This window comes from Nycticebus coucang, chromosome 19, assembly GCF_027406575.1.
Source record: "Nycticebus coucang isolate mNycCou1 chromosome 19, mNycCou1.pri, whole genome shotgun sequence".
In the NCBI taxonomy this organism is placed as follows: domain Eukaryota; kingdom Metazoa; phylum Chordata; class Mammalia; order Primates; family Lorisidae; genus Nycticebus; species Nycticebus coucang.
The window spans coordinates 30,040,035-30,058,185 of NC_069798.1; positions in this window are offsets into that span (position 1 = coordinate 30,040,035).

The window sequence follows — 18,151 nt, forward strand, 5'->3', positions numbered from 1 at the left end:
TTTATGAGGGCACCCAGTTTCTAGGATTCTGATTTGTCATTCTTTTTATGTAACCTGTTGGTAGGGCTGTCTTAAATATCCGTGGAGCACAGTCACCTGGTGGCAAGGCTTAGGGCCCCTGGCAAAGCCACCCTGCTTATGACCTCTCCCCATCATTCTGTCATGGCTATGGGCGAGTCTGCCAGAGGTATTTTTCTTGCTTAGCTTAAACATATATCGTTTGTGTTAAACATTACACTCTTTGGGACCCTCTTTGAGTCTAATTTATGTATTATTTTTTCTGGAAAGGCTTCCAGAGCTCTCCCCTTATCCTACCTCTGGGTTCCCAGGGCCCTATGGGAAGCACGATTATTGCACTAAACAAGCCGTCCTGCAAAGGGGCTGCTGACCAAAATGCTGTGGTCCCTGCCCCTGACACCTTCAAGGGTCTCATTATTCCCCTCCCAAGGCACCCAGTGCATGTGTGCACCCTCTAAGAGTGTTCTGAAGGCTAGCATGGGCTCCACTCCTCATCTGGGACCCCAGGCTGTGTTCTCAGTTGGTGCTGGCTGAAGGCCCTGGTGCAGAAAACAGATCCAGACCCCATCTCCACAGAGTGACCATGCTCTTTGCAATTCCTGATAGAAGGGATGCAAACAGGCATCAATACACGTGAACACGATGGGTTCCTAAGGACTGGAATGATCGAGACAGTGATGGACTGAAGCAGAGAAAGAGTAGGGATCACAAACTTAACTCATTTTCTAATTTTATAATCATATTCTGTCTCCCAGGACAGCCACCACAAGCGCAATCTCCTTGTGACAACAAAGGCTTTATATCTAAGAACTGGAAAACTGCCAAAGGGACTTCTCCCTAGGGCCCCTTCTGTGGAAATCCATTTGCCCCACAATCCAAAGCATGTCAGTCTTCAATGGGATGCTGAGAGGAGCGACCCAGTTCTCCCTATCTCTTCCGACCCAGCAGACTCAGTCCCCAAAACAAAAACATTAAATGTGGGAGGGAATCTAATGCTATGAAGTGGTCACATTCCAGAAGGAAGCAAAAATTCTTTTCCCTATTACTTTTTATTATGATTCTGGAGACATTCTATTCATGTGTTAGACCCCCAGCTCTGTGAGAAGATAAGGGAACATAAGTTACTTATTATATATCCCATATCCACTATGGTGCTTGGCACATAGTAAGTCCTCACTAACGCTTTTAGGCTGAGATGTTTTGTGGTCATTGCTGTTTAATTTATAGCATCTTAGCCTGAAATGTGGCTGCACCTTGGGAGGAAATAGGTCCTGGAGTTAGGATAGCCCTGTTGTCTGGGACAGGTACAGGAGGAGAGGGTTCAATCTTTTAGTAGGAAAACTTGGCACTCAAAGGGTGCAGCTGCTTAAGCTCATGGCACAAGGTGGGGGACTGCCTGGAGGAGGCAGCAGTCTCTGAAGGCTTCTGCGTGTCACATACCACTCTCAGCCTCCACATATGCCTTTTCCCGTCACAGCTGACCTGGGAGGCAGGAAATAGGAAATACTCATCTTCCTTTTGCAGATGAGGAGGTTGAGTCAGAGTGAAGTGATGACATTCTGACTCCACTCCAGGCTCTTCATATCTTGCCCCCCTGCTTCTCTGCAGAGCGGGGCTCCACAGGTGCGCAGTGTAGAACTGAGGAACCCAGCATGGGTTAAGGGGGCGAGTCAGCATGGGGCTGTCACCTTGGGTGGTGCTGGGGCTGCAGCAGGATGAAGCTCATCCTGGAGCATCTGGATGCAAGGCTGATGATGGAGACAGACACACACAGGAGCAAGGTGAGAAATCAGGCAGGAAGGGTTCCCTGGGCTCAATGACTGGTTCACAGTGACAAACGCTGACAGGGCTGAGTCCCAAGGTTATGTAACAGACCTCTGAAATATTTCTTTTCTGGGTTCTGTGTTGGACAAATCCTAGGGCAAGGATGAACACCACTTTCAGAAGGTTTTCTTAAGTGGGAACTGTCTGAGTAAGGAAATGGAAGAAAGCAGAAATCACCTTACCAGTGAACAGATGTGCTCTCTTCCCTTACAATGAATGCATTCTTTTTACACCCACTCTGTTTTTTCAGGTCACCTGACTGAAGACAGTGTTTACTCCCAAGGCTGTGTTACATGGTGGGGAAAAGTTACCTGGAGAAGAATTCTGGGGCTCATTAAACAGTGGGTAGAAAAGGAGGAGAGAATGAGGGAGGGGAGTAAGAAGCAAATTACAGCAGGATGATGTTTCCTTTTCCTGTAAGAAAGAACCTAAAATAATTGCATCTCTCATTTAAAACATTTTCATTTTCACTCTTCCCTCCTGTTTGTGCAAAGGAATGGGTTAGGAGACTGCATTCTTAGCGGGGAAATTCTTCCCATGAAATGCATTGATGAGCCCACAGGACTTTTCAGGTCATTGAAGGAATGGGCTGGAAACTAGTATTTACTTACAGTGGAAGATTGCCTTCTATCCCTCTCTGCTCTTTAAGCACTTTACATTTATGATATTTATTTGAACAAATTGATTAGTCTCCCTTTGAGTGTAACTGGAGAAGCTTGTCTAGGATTGTTCCATGCAAGCCCAGGCTGGGAAATACTTCCTGTTTTTTGAGGGACTGTTGGTGAAATAGGAAAGGAAATGGTGGCTGATATTTTCAAGTGGCAGGATTTGCAGGTAGCAGGCCTACTCTAAGTCCATCTTTTCCTTGAAGTGGTCATTGGCTTAATTCTCCCTTAATCGCCATTAATCCAATCATAGGACACAACTTCAATAGCAAATTGAGTCTATAGTACAAACAACTTATAACAGCTTTTCTTTCCCATCTCTTCGTCATTGGCATTTTAGCAGAGTCCTTAACTAATACCACAAGAATGTCCTGAATTATTGAATTTCAGGCACTGGCCACAGGCTGGTAGAGTAGGCTGGCTTTTCTTAACTCTTTAAATAATACAACACAACTCCACATAGAAAGGAACTTCCTTATAATTGCCTTCTTTCCTTCTTTTTTTCCTATAAATTCCTCTATGAGCCACAGGTACCTCCCAAGGTTGGCTGATTTGCAAGGGCTTTAATCAACTCTGTCTTCATTGATGGGCTAGAAAAAAAAATAGAGGCAGAACAGGGGACAGTTCTGCAGAGTGAAATCATACAGGTATGGAAGTTTAGTAAGCTTTGTCCTGTGATAATCAACATTTTTGCCTGGACAGAGAGAGAATCTTTAAGAGTATTCATGAACTCCAGTCTCTGGAGGAAATGGAGGAATGAATTTGGGAGAGATGTTGACAGAAGGCAGGGAGATTTGGGGTTGAGAACTATATTAGTAATTAGGGGTGATATAACAAAAGCCATAGGAGGGGTGGTTTGAACAATAGAAAGTTATTGTCTTGCAGTTCTGGGAGCTGGAGACTGAGATCAAGGGGCTGGTACGTTGGTTTCTTCTGAGGCCTCTCTTCTTGGTTTGTAGATGTCCTTCTTTTCTCTGTGTCCGTGTCTTCATGTGTGTGCCTTCTGTACATATCTACATCCTGATGATCTCTTCCCATAAGGACACTTGTCATATTGGATTATGGTGTACCTTAATGACTTTATTTTAACTTAATTATAGGCCCTATCTTCCAATACAGTCACATTCTTTTTTTATTTATTTTTTTATTAAATCATAGCTGTGTACATTAGTATGATCATGGGGCACCATACACTTGGTTCATAGACCGTTTGACACATTTTCATCACAGTAGTTAACATAGCTTTCCTGGGATTTTCTTAGTTATTTTGCTAAGACCTTTACATTCCACATATACTAAGATTCACATATACCCTTGTAAGATGCATCGCAGGTGAAATCCCATTAATCCCCTTCCCTCCACCTACCTCCCCCCTCCCTCCCCTCCCTTTCCCCCTTCTCCCTATTCTTAGGTTGTAACTGGATTATAGCTTTTATGTGAAGGTCCTACATTAGTTTCATAATAAGGGTGAGTACATTGGGTACTTTTTCTTCCATTCTTAAGACACTTTACTAAGAAGAACATTTTCCACCATGTAAACATGAAAGAGGTAAAGTCTCCATCTTTCTTTAAGGCTGCATAATATTCCATGGTGTACATATACCACAATTTATTGGTATCCATTCATGGATCGATGGGCACTTGGGCTTTTTCCATGACTTAGCAATTATGAATGGGGCTGCAATAAGTATTCTGATACAAATATCTTTGTTATGATGTGATTTTTGGTCTTCTGGGTATATGCCCAGTAGAGGGATTACAGGATTGAATGGCAGATCTATTTTTAGATCTCTAAGTGTTCTCCATATCTCTTTCCAAAAGGAATGTATTAATTTGCATTCCCACCAGCAGTGCAAAAGTGTTCCCTTTTCTCCACATCCGCGCCAACATCTCTGGTCTTGGGATTTTGTGATGTAGGCATGTAGGTTAGTCTCACTGGCGAATTCAACATTCAATTCATTCAATGTGTTGTGGGACACATTTCATCCCACAACAAGAGGTGAATTGGGAGAGGCTTCTGGAACCAGAAATCACTTTGATCCTTCTATACACAAAAGGGGATAGCTCTTGCTACAAAGCATATACAGTAATAATTTAACATCATTTAGAAAGGGCTCTAAGAACCGCATGTTATCCATTTGTTTTCCAACTTAGCTGCCCGTTAAAATTACCAGGAAATTTTAAAAAACACTGATGCCTGACACTCACCTTTTGAGATCCTGATTCATTGATATCAGCTAGGGACTAGAGATAGCAATTTTTTGAAACTTCTGAGGAGATTTTAATGTGAAGCCAGCAAAAAGGAAACCAGTGGTCAGAGCAGTTCAATGACTTGGAATGGGTCTATGAAAGTTTCCCCTTGAGCTCATAGTTTTGTTTGTTAGTACTTACTGATTGCTCACCATGTTGGGTTCTGTGCTAAATGCTTGGAATATGTGTATGAAGAGGAATAAATCCTGGTTCCAGAGGAGCTGGTGGTCAACAGCTGACTCCAGTGCTCTGAGCTGCTATAACAGCAGCGTGATGTGGGAGTGCTGAAGGGGGTGGGGGGCACTGATGTTTGGGCCAGAGGGCTCAGCCAGGCCAGTCTGGTATGCACTTCCTGGCTCTTCCCATCAGTCTGTCTAGGGGGTTGAGCCTCTTCTTGAAGCAGCCACTGCTCTTGCTTATATGCACAATCTTATATCTTTTCAATATTCTTTATTACTCTTTGGGAGGGGTGGGGGAAGGTGGTGAGTAGAGGAGAAATGAGGAAAAAAGTACAAGAGCCGAGGTTTAAAGAGCATCATCATGGTAAATTTTAGATGTCAGTTTGGCTTGGTTAAGGTATATCCAGATAGATGGCAGAACATTATTTCTAGATATGTCTGTGAGGGTGTTTCTGAAAAAGAAAGAGATTAGGATTTGAATCAGATGACTGAGTAAAGAGGATCTACCCTCACCATTGTGGGCCTGATAGAACAAAAAGGAAGAAGAGGGGCAAATTGGCTCTCTCTGTGTGAGCTAAGACATTGACCTCCTGCTCTTGGACATTAGACCCCATGATCTTGGACCTTTGGACTTTAGGACTTACACCAGTTGGTCACCTCAAGGCCTTAGACCTTAGACTAAATTATACCACTTGGTTTCCTCTCAGCCTTCATAACCATGTGGGGCAATTCTCATAAAAATTTTACTCTTATCTATCAATAAATCAAATGTTCTATAACCCCATTTGTTCTACTTATGTGGTATAGACACAGTGTAAGAGTTCACACTATGTGACAATTGTCCCTCTGGCTGCAAAGAGGACTAACTTGACCTTCCTTCCCTGGAAGCATTTTCCCCACAACTTCATTGAGTTTAGAACTCCAGAGCTCTCACATTCAGCCCCTCCCACAAAGTGGCTCCAGAATGAGTCACTGACCTGTTAAAAGGAATAATATCAGAGCCAGAGTCACGTCTTCCAAGGGTGGCTTTCTATGTCTCATCTCCAATGATGGAAAATAGGCATCGGTCAGAAGGTGGGCAAGTTTAGGAGCAGATGCTGTTGGAACTAGACCCTTGTGGACAGAACAACCAGGGTGGGTCTTTGTGACAATTGTCCCTCTCTAAGTATTGGCTGCAAAGAGGACTGGCCAGTATACCAGTTTTAGGATGGAAGGGGGCCCATAACTCCACTAACTTCAGTCAGCATCATGCCTGCTACATCATGGCTCCTGTGTGCCAAGCCCTGAACTGGGCCAGACTGAGGGCGCCAGTGAGATAGAAGGGAAGGTCCAGCTTTCAAGCAGCCTGCAGCTTAAGTGGGTTGACAGATACATCAGCACCAGGTGTCTCGAGTCTGGTGGAAGACGAACAGGCTGCACCCTGGGGAGCCCCAGGCCTCCTGGCCTAATTTGAGAGATGTGGTTTCTGCCACAGGCTGGTATTTAGGATGAACATACATATTTAAAAGACCTAAGAACAGACATAAATAAGACATTAACATGTGCAAATGGCTATAGCTGAATAGCTAGATTGGCAAGATGGGACAGAGAGAGAGGCAGAGCCAACAGCAGAATGTCTCAAACCTGGGAAGTCAGCCCCTCAGCCCACAGCCAGATCAGGTGGTGGTAAGGGCAGGAGCCTAGGCAGCAGCAGGGGCACTGTGGGTCCAGTGTTCCTTATTGGGAAACTCAGTGCTCTTGCTTACGGCAGGCAGATGGAAAGTGAATACAACTGTGTGCTCATTTGTGTGAGAGCATGAAAATGATCAAGGGGATGTGGTCATGATTGGTGAACATGACTATGTGTGGAATGTGTGTGTATTTGTGTGTCCGTGCACACTTCTGGGGGTTTCCTTTCCCCTGGGGGGAGATTGAAGATGCCCACACACAAGTCATCCAATCCACTCTCTCTCATTCTGGGAAGCTTTTCCTGTGAGTCAAGGCAGCCCTCCCTGTATCGGCCTGGCCTCATTCCCTGTGCAGAATGGGCTCCTCCCTGGGGAGCTGGACCTCTTATCCAGCTCTAAACTGTTCTTGCTTTCAGACCTGAGATGAGGAGAAGCATTTTACCAGTCCACGGCACTAAAAGACACTGCTTATGAGCTGTGATTTGCCTAGGCTGGGTGGAAGGTAAGTTCCCTACACAATAATGGGGATCTAGAGAGACCAAGACCATTGAGCAAATTTTAGAAGCAGACAAGGAAGGGAAATTATAAAAAAAGTTACCCTCACTTATGGAGGGACTAGGAGACAACCTTAATTAAGAAACTGCCTTAATTTGGGACAGAGAAGGGATACAGAATGTTGGCTGGCGAGGTGGAAGTGGAGCTAATTTTCTGAATTCTTGTGTTAAAGACTCCTCTGCTATCCTCCCAAAGCAGACAGTAGTAAGAGGAGAGGGCTGGATCCAGGGCAGCCGACGGTCTGGCTGCACAGTGGGCAAAGAGCGCTGAGCCCTGGACAGCTCTCTTGGTGGCCCCTTGCTGAGGGGGCTGGGGAAGGGAGGAAGCCCTAGCCCCAGATGCTCAGGCCTGAAGGAGCTCCAGGGTTTGTTTCTGAAGTGCAGGTGAGAAACCGGGCTGTGGAGGATGCAGCCAGCTTTGGCTTTCCCCTGCCTTCACGCCATTCTCCTTTGGGGCCCCAACACGGGGCAGTGATCCTGTGATTCTCACCCATTTCTCCCTCTTCCCACCTTTGTCCATGAATCCTCACTGCCTTGGCCCCGCTCCAAGTCTATGCTCACATCTTCACATCCACCAGCAATTCCCTTCACTGCTCCACACTGATCTAACTCCTCCCAATCTCCAAGGTGTGGCTTAAGTACCACTCACTCCAGGAAGCCCTGCAGGATTTCTGTCACCCACATGCTCCTGGATTCTGATTCCTCTAGTTTTCCTCCAGCTTCACTGCCTGTATCTTTCTCACTCTTTCTGGTTCCTTCAGCTCACCCTAAGTGGGAACATCTGGGGGAATCTTTCTGGGCTCTCCTTTTTCTTATACTTTCTCTTTTCAGAGAAATTTCTTCACCTTGTGATTTTATTAACTAGCCCTACGTAAGTGACTCCAAAATTACAGTGCGTAGTCCAGGCCTTTTCCATGATCTTGAGATTTATGCATCCAACCGTCTTCTCTTCACCTCCATTTGGTTATGCAATAGAATTCTCAGGGTTCAAACATCCCCAAAGGAAGCTCTATTTCCTCTGTGGCTTCTCTTTTCGCAGTATCAGTAAGGGCACCACCACCACCATATACCTAGTTGCTTAAACCAAACAGAAGCCCAATTCTAATGACTCTGTTCCTTTATTCCTTGGGTATCTTTCATTGGCAAAAACCACCGGCTTGGATTAACATGTCCTACATCCTTCTGAGCTGTTCTGTCTTCATGCAGGATGGGGCACAGTCACAATCAGGAATATCACAGCAGCCGACTTCTTACCCCTCCCGTTGCTTTCACCTATTACCTAAATCCATGCTTTACGAAGTCAAATGCATTTTTAGGACATAAGTGAAGTCATGTACTTTTCTGCTCAAAACCCTCCTGAGTCTTTCTGTCACACTGAGAATAAGATGCCAACTCCTCATTCTGGCCCCCAGGCATCCCAGAGTTAGGCTTCCTGGAACCTGGTCCTGGCACAGCTCTCTGATGCCACCTTACTGTGTCCTTCTGCGTGCTCATCCCACTCCATCTCGGGTCCCAGGTACTGGCTGTTTGCTGTGCCTGGAGCACTCTTGCCCCACATCCTCCCGAGGCTCGCTGCTTCCACATCAGGCAGGACTGAGGTCAAATGTCACTTCCTCCAAGTGAGAGGCTCTTCTTGACAGCGGGTGCCCTCTACCGTACCACCTTGCTTTATTTTCTTCCCAGCACTCATCACACCCGGAGTCTGTGTTGCCTATTTATTGGGTTTATTTTTTTCTTGCCTGTCTCCCCCCACTAGCTTGTAGTCTCTACTGCGAGGGTGGAAAGCATCTCTGACTCACTCCCTTACTCGAGCCCAGCCTTCAAAGCGATGCCCAGCACAGAGCAGCACCCGGTGAGTCTTTATTTAACAACTAAATAAATAAACGGGCCCGAAAGGGATGCTGTTTGATTCAGAAAGCTTTGATTTCCTTCTTGGGAAGTGAGTTTTAGACAAGAACAATTTTTGCCAAAAGGATTCAGTATGTATATTTTGCCCAAATAACCTGCATTGAAGTTCCTACTCTTGCCCTAATACTGTATTTTGATAAAACTACTACTATTTATTATGTATTTGTTATTGAGGAGATGAACCAGGCTGTCTCACAGTTTTTGGTGACTCCTCTTAAGCATTTGGAGATACATGTCCAGCGTATCCCCCTCTCAGCAGCTTGGTGGAGAGGGTGTGTGGGGCTGGGAGAGAGCACCCAGGCACCACTCCAGGGTGGAGAGCACTAGTCTGGCTTTGCCACAGGCAAGTCACAAACCATTTTGGGAAAGTCATTTATCCAAATCTTGTTTTCTAGGTTACAAGATGAGCTTAATAAGTATAGCCCTTCTGGCTTTATGAGGCAATTGGAAAGATGAAGGAGATGGCAAGCATGTTTATTTAAAGGGAAGGTGGCTGTCACTCCTAATTTATCCTTTTCACTCATTCATCCATCATATATTTCAGAGCAATGCACTGGACTAGTTCATGCGTGACCGAAAGGAGGATGTACACTGTACACCCCACTCGTCCTCACGTGGCTAATGGGGTTGATGCACACAAATGACGATGGCTGGAAGGTACCAGGTTATGTAAGGAAGGTGCAGCAAGCAGTGTGCTGTGAGTCAGAGGCAGGCTGGTAATCTCAGCTTGGAGGCTTCTGAGATACTGGAAGATGTCATCTCGAAGAAACCAGATCTAACCAAAACCAATCCCTCAGGGGTCTGCAGAGGGGCCAGCACAGCTCCAGCAGGCTGTGGAAAGTAAGGTGACATCTCCCAGCCAAGGCCATCCTCAATGACGCTTCAGTGGTGAAGCTCAAATTGACCTGACTGTCAGATCCTGAGGCTCTGGAGCAAATATTTTTCCTCTTAGAATATGACTTAAACATTCACACAGAGACAGAAGGACAAAACAAACAAACAAAACACCCCAAACAGGCACATATTACCTTATATTTGCTGTTAATTGATTCATTTCGAGCTTTTTCTGTCTTGCCTCAAAGGGGGTTCAGTCTTGTCTTCCCCAGGGGAGCTAGGCCGAAGTCAGGAGCCCTTACAGTTTCACAGGGTTTCTCGGATCTGGTCTCGCCTACAGCTACTATTTCCAGTAGGCAAAATCTTTTGCTCCAATTAGCACTAACTCTGCCATGGCCTGACTTCCTCTGTCCTTCTTTCCCAGAGTAAAGCTCCCCAGGCTTGGAGCAGACAAGGGCCACAAGCTCAGACCCCTTTTGAGAGATGCTGGGACTGTCCAGATTAGTGGGTGGCTGTTGAGGTGCATTCTGTCAGTGAAACCTCAATTCTGTCTCCCTACAGTGCAGACAGAAAGGGAAGATGTCCCTGAATTCCCACCAATACAGATTGGAAGGGCCTTCAACAAGGGGTTAAGGTATTAGCATAATATGAAGGACCAGGTCTCTAGGAAAAAAACAAAACAAAACATGAACAAGTTATATATATATATATATTTTTTTTTTTTTGTAAGATAAGAAAGCAAGTTCTACTTATCTGGCAAGCAAAATGAATGCCGTCTGCTTTTCTTCTTTTTTGCACGAACTTTCATGACACAAGTGGGAGGCAGGCAGGGTGGGATCCTCCCCCCCACCCCGTGTGCCCGAGCATTGCCAGATTTAGCAAATAAAACTACAGTGTGTAGTTAAATTTGAATTTCAGATACAGAATAATTTTTTAGTATATTATACAATATTTGGTCCTCAAACTAAAAAAAAAAAAAAAAAAAAAAATTGCTATTTATCTGGAACTTAGATTTAGCTGAGTACCCTGTATTTGTTTGGTAACTCAGGTTGATGCACTCAGGAGCACTGGTTCTGGAGGAGTCTGCTGCCTCGTCCTCCAAGGACCTTGGTGCTGCTTTCTCTCTGGGTTCCTATTCTAGATCAGTCCTTGCAGGGCATCTCTGCAGCACAGTACCGAGCCCAGAGTCCCTGGCTCCTGGTCCTCACAGTATACCTGGGGAGAGTAGCTTCCTCCTCTTCTGCTCCACCAGCTCTGAAATACCACCTTACATGAAGTCCCCCTGGACTGGGGACTTCAGAGCCCAGCGAGTGTGTGAGAAGGTGGGGGCAGAAAGAGAGGTCAGTATGTGCTGGAACAGCCAAGGAAGACTTTTTCAGGAGATGGTCTCAATGACCCAGACACTCACTCATTCCACTATCAAGTTGAGAGGAGTTTCAGTCCCTCCTGAAATGGGAAATGATGTAGGGAGAAAGTGGCTTGGTATCTGAGGGGGCGGAAGACAGGCTGACATGTGAACACTAGATGTATGAACTAAGGAGGCAGAGAGTATGGCTGCAATGGGAGTAACAAGAGATGTTTTATTACAATCAAATCATAATGGTTACTATTACATACAATATATTCTTATGTTTGTTATAGTAATTCAAGATATCAGTGACAATACAGTTCTATAATTCTTTGTCCAGACCCTTGGGACCTTACTTGTTTCAAAATAAGACTTTTCAGAGTTCTCAGAAGTAAAGCAATATATATTACAGTAGCCTAATCAAACACATTAACACTTCTGAAGAAAAATTTATGACACTAAGTGGGGTGAATATGCATGATAAAAATACTCAGTCCAGGTCAGGTTATGGAAAGGATCTTTTGATTTTTGGATCTTTTTGGATTCTGTGAATAGGAGATTGTGGGCCTGTGATACCTACCTTTATCATTTATGGAACATTACCTATTTAGTAATCTGTGTGCCAAACATTTTAAATATATTATCCCATTTAAAACTCACAGAATTCCTGTGAGAAGATGCCATTAATATAGGCAGAAACCATTTTTACCCCCATTTTTCAGGTGAGGAAAAGGATGCTTATAAGGTTGAATAACTTACCCAAGGCCCATGACTCCTGAGTGGAAAAATTTAGAACAGGAATTCAAATTCTGTTCTGACTGTAGAGCTGAAATACCCTGTCAGGGGGCTGTCAGTACAAAGGCAGGGGAGAGGGTAGCTATGGGGCTATGCAGTTATGGCACTGTTTCTGCCAAGGTATGTGTGTGTATATACAGAACACATGTGCATGTTCTCGTACGAAGTGTCTGTGTACAGTAATTGTGTGTGTGTGCCTTCCTATGGTCCTGTATACCTGTGTATGTAGGAGAGGCAGGTATGTGTTTGGTGTGGGAAGTCTGTGGTCATGTTTCCCTGTACCTTTGTGTATGTGCCATCTCTTCTATTTTTATATCGGCAGTTCTGGAACAGAGAGTTATCCTTGTGATATCTCTGCTTTTACAAAATCTGCAGCCCCCAGAGGTATAGGAAGTTGACTTAAGCTACATTCTGTCATTCTCAGGAGAGTGGAGTATTCAGAGTAAGATCTAGTGATAGACACAGTCTGAGTGCAAGCCCCAAGTGGATGAATTAGTCAAGGTCAGTGCACAGTCTCTCATGGGACCAGGAAACACCAGCAGGTACCTCAGTATGGTCAGTGAACTTCATCTTGGTTCATTTATTTCTGAGGGGAGTGTTTTCTGAATAAGTGATAGAAATTCGTATTTTCTCACAAGTTCCTTGGACATGGAAAAAATAAAGATGAAAACCACTGTCAAAACCTTGGTTTCATGTTGTTGGTCTGCACACCGGGTTGCCCAGTAGAGCTGATATGCTGTTGGGAGGAGGGCCTGGTTCGCAACTGTTTTCTGTTTTCCTAGACTGTACCCTGCTGTGGGTGCCTGGGGCACAGCAGAGATAACCTACACCCAGGCAAGCAGGGTCAAGTAAGCCATGATCCTAAAGACTGGGATTCACAGCTCATTACTTGAGGCAGCCTCAATGTACTTTGTTAGTCATTTTGTATGCAATATTTTATTTTTTCTTGAGAGCTACCTCTAAGCAAGGCATTTTATCTTCGTTTTAAAGAAGCTCACAAAGGTTAGGTAGTTTATCTCAGGTCATCCTGCTATCAAGTGGCAGGGCAAGGATTTGAACCCATAATCCTGTGATCACCATCCCTTTCCATTATACAACACTGCCTCTGAGGTTCTTCTCCTCTCTGAACACTTTTGGAAGGGCATGAACCATAAGCTGTGAACACATTGGTTTAGTTATAAGCATTTCTTGTTTTTTTCTCTGATGCAGTTATGAAAATTATAAGGACAGAGAGATCTGATGCTATAGTTCAAAGTTCTCTAAACTAGAATTCAGAGAAACTGAATTCTGGACTTAGTCCTTATTTCTTCACGTCCCAATTTCCTCATCTGGGAGACAGTGTGGTGGGTATAGATGCTGTCTAAACTCTTTTTAGTTAGGTTAGGCTGTAACTCTCAGATGGCTTTGCCTAATTTGTGAGTTTCCTTAGGGTCTACAGTACAAAGCTGGATACAAGGTGGGCCTTGACACATGCATTAAATCCTTAATACAGTGAGTGTTAATTCATGATGTTTTTTCTTTTTTTCACCAACAAATGACAAAACACTAATACCCACAACACAAACTGGTGAAGAGTTGCTAATATTCCCTGAGCTCGTATTATGTGACAGATACTCTTTTATAAGAATGAGATGGGCAAGAGCCCTATAACCTTGGTACCTGGTGACTTGCTTATTTATCCTCCCTCCCTAACAAGGGAGCCAATGGATCTTCTAACCCTGCTGAAAGCCACCCACAGACACATTGTAGTCAATATCAATTTTCCAATGTACTATTGATTCTAAGAGGCATTAATTTTAAAACAATGGTTTTCTTTGGTGATTTCCATATTGCAGATCCATCTGCCATTTTCACTAAACTGCCTATTGTCAGATATTATTGACTGCCTATAGAAAGAAATAGGACTTATTTTGGGGGTGTCTTTGTTGAGCTGAACTGGGAGAAGGGGACAGGGAATTATAAGTGAGAGGTTTATTAATAACTGTGTTCACTCTGTACCCTGCTGCTCTCTTCAGACCTGTTATAAAACTCCTATACTCATCTATTGTCCCTCATTCCACCTCTAATATGTGCTTAATATTGTTTCCCTCATCTTTGCTGGTTTTGATTTCACTTTTGTTTGACATTGCAAAAGCCTGCAAATATTATTATAACTAAGGACTGATCTGTGAGGCACACATTCATTCATTCATTCTTTCACTCACCAGATGTGGGCAAGAAGCTTGGGTATGAATTGAACAAGGGGAAGTCAAAGTCAAGGGGGTAACTGGGGAAAGAGCCTGGCCCTGGGGTGAGCTCTACCCCATGCTGAGTGAGATGGGTCTCCTGGGTAGGATGGGTCCATGGAGGCTGAGTGTCCAGGAAGTGCATTCTGCTAGTGTTCCTTGGGACAGGAAATTTGCAGCCCATACGAGGGGTTTCCTCCTGCTCCTTCCTCAGTTCTTCTCATCCTGCCTGCTTCCCTTATGGGCTCTGGTTATCACTGCTGCACTGACCACTCCCACATGCACACTCCATCCCACTTGTCCACTCAGCTCTTAGAGTGGCGTTCTGACTTGCAGGTACCTCAAACTCAACTTCTCCAAACAAACTCCCCCTCGACTCCCCTACTCTGTCCTCTTTGTCCTCTTCATACCAACTCACTCATGCCTGAAAGAAACTTGGAGGTCGTCCCATGGGCTTGTTTCCTCTCACTTGCACATCTGATCTGTTAATGACTTTAAAAAAAAATCCTTTGATAGTAATTAAATTAATTTTTAGTTAGTAAATTTTTATTAAAGTATAACATATTTACAAAAACCTTTCATAAGTCCACAGAATGCTGGGGTTTTCTTCTCAAGGTAGAATATATCTCTGTCAGCACCATCCACACCTCACCCTCGCCACCTCTCAGGTGCTCTTCCCCCACTACCCCAAGGAAGATTGATCTCCTGACTCCTAACATCAGTGATAAGTCTTACCTGATTTTGAACTTCATATAAACGGACTCATACAGCATGTGTCCTTTACATCTGGCATCTTCACTCAACGTCAGGCTTGAGAGATGTACCCCTGTTGTTATGCATTATCACTCCTTTATTTCTCAGTGCTGTGTAGTGTTCTTCATAGGAAGGGAGTTTTATTATAAAATTTATATCTTCATGGGGCCATTTGAAGACATGCTGAATAAAGTCAAATCAAATCTTCCTTTCAGAGAGTGCATCTTTAAAAGAAGGACACACCTGTTCATGATATTTAAAGTGTACCCATAAGCAAGGTGAATACCCTGGGGAGAACCAGACAGCCAGCGCTCCAGGAAAAGTAAAAGTGAAACTTCTTTCATTTTCTAGACTTTGTGCTCTTCGTTGTAGTTTTGAAAGAAAAGTCATGCTTCAATTAATAACAGACAACGGAGTCAAGATGATGGGAGCAGAGACAATGATGTGATCAAATGCCAAGAAATGACTGACAGCTGAAAAAATACCATGTGAGCCAAAGCAATTTCTCTTGACTTCTAACTTTATTCATCCAACGAATAATGTTTCATCACAGTTTTATCAATGGAATGCGATTCCTCTCAGATCATTCTGTCAATGACAAGAAACTGCATCAAATCATTTTGTCCACACAGATATTATCAGTCATTGATTATTATTTTCTTCCATTTGGGATTCAAGTAGGAGGCCCACATATCTTGAGTAAAACAAAGGAAAGAAAGAAAGAAGGACAACATTTTGTTGTTGACAAATTCAGTTGGATAAACACAATTTATATCTTTATTTTTTTGATGCATCCTGAGATGAAGAGGGATAAACCGTTTTTAAACTTATTACAGAGACACACTGTAATAATAAACACATTGAAGGAAAATGCAAGCATGTATTGCTCTTTGCAGATACAATAGATTTTCTAGTTTTTCACTTTTGCTTATGTAGTTCTCCTTACTGGAATTTCTTTCCCATTCTTTGAATGTATAATGAAGTTTTGAGAAAAATTAAACCCCAAGGGCTTCTGAAATCCAAAAAGGGAAGGTGTCATCCTTAAATGAAGAGCTGTGTGGGGAGTGCCCTGACTGTGAATTAGACTCCTCTTCCTAGTGCTGCAATTTTTTCTTGCAGCCATTTCTCAATGATGTTGAAACAGACAACAGAGTCAATATGATGGGAACAGAGACAATGATGCTCCCACACTCTCTGGTTGGTGGTGTAAAACTGGGTGGGTTATTTTTTCCTTTTTGACAAATTTAAGTTTATACTCATGTTATACACGATAAGGTGATACATCAAGTTTCTTCACTAAGTATGTTATATCATGGGCATCTTAGTCAAATTTGCCCTGGAGGGAGGAAGTCCTCCTACAGCGAGCGTCTTGCCTAGAATATGGTTTGCCCTTTGCACTTTAACTGGCTCAGTCCCATTCACAACTGCCCACTAAGTCCCCCTGCTGTTCTGTCAGCAGGGGTTTTGGTCTCTCAAATACTGTTTCTTTTTCCTCCCCAGGACCACCATAAGGTGAGGCACTTTCTTTGTCAGAAGCACAAAAGCCAAGGGTCTGCTGATAGCCCTTTCCCTGACACTGTGTCTTTTGCACCACTGAAAGGAAAAGCCATTTTAGCACCTCAGTTGTGATTTACCCTCCTCAGAAAGACCAACACTTTTTCTTTTTTTTTTTTGTACAGACAGAGTCTCACTTTACTGCCCTCTGTAGAGTGCTGTGGTGTCACACGGCTCACAGCAACCTCCAGCTCTTGGGCTTACGCGATTCTCTTGCCTCAGTCTCCCGAGCAGCTGGGACTACAGGCGCCCGCCACACGCCCGGCTATTTTTTTTGTTTTTGTTGCAGTTTGGCCGGGGCTGGGTTTGAACCTGCCACCCTCCGTATATGGGGCCGGCGCCCTACTCACTGAGCCACAGGTGCCGCCCAAGACCAATACTTTTTCTAGATCAGAGGAAAAGAAAAAAACTAAAATGAGTACATACAGGCAAGTTAAATCTTCAACAGAGCATCAGGTTCCACCTACCAGGTCATGCTCACCTGCCTGAAATGAAGAGAAGCTTACAAAGATGTCTTCATGATAAAGATGATGATGATTATTGGTGGAAATGCACTGAAGTAAACAGGTTCCAAGAGATTTGACATAATCTAAATAGGATTCCAACGCAAAAAATGACTTTCTAAAAAATGATAACCTTCTTTCTAATATTAAAAGCAATGTTTATTATGTTAAATAAAAACACCCAGCAAGATATAAGTAGACAACTGAATACGTCTATACTCCAGCACTAAACACTATTTGGCTTTATTCTTTCTCACACCTGCTCACTCTTGGTCTTGCTCTTGCACTGTCTCATTCACTTTTATTTTGTTCTAGAAATTTAACTCCATATTCATTCCATATGTGACAAAGCTACACATCATGCTTTTTTACTTAATATATTACATCACGTATCTTTGTCAACTTTTAGAAACAACTTACCAAAGCCCTGTTTTGAAGGCATGAAAATTGTTCATTATTAATTTTTTTTTTTTTTTTTTTGTAGAGACAGAGTCTCACTTTATGGCCCTCGGTAGAGTGCCATGGCCTCACACAGCTCACAGCAACCTCCAACTCCTGGGCTTAAGCGATTCTCTTGCCTCAGCCTCCCGAGCAGCTGGGACTACAGGCGCCCACCACAACGCCCGGCTGTTTTTTGGTTGCAGTTTGGCCGGGGCCAGGTTTGAATCCGCCACCCTCGGTATATGGGGCAGGCGCCTTACCGACTGAGCCACAGGCGCCGCCCCCATGTTCATTATTAATTTTTAAATTAGGAATATATCATTTATGGACACATTTATGCACATATCTTGGGGCATATTTCAAATTATTTTCTTAGGAAATACTGTTGGAAGTAGATTTAAAAAATATTAAAATGCTTGATTTATATTGCACCCAGAAAGTCTGAATCAATTTAAATTCCCATTAACAGGGAGTTTGTACATATTTCCACTGCAACCTTGTTAGCATTGAAGAACATAATTTTTTTTTAAATAGTATTTTGATGACCAGATAGGCAAAAAGGAAATCACACTATTGTTTTAATTTGAGTGAAATACTAAATAATTCTCATTATTACTGTTTATTTTTTGTTTC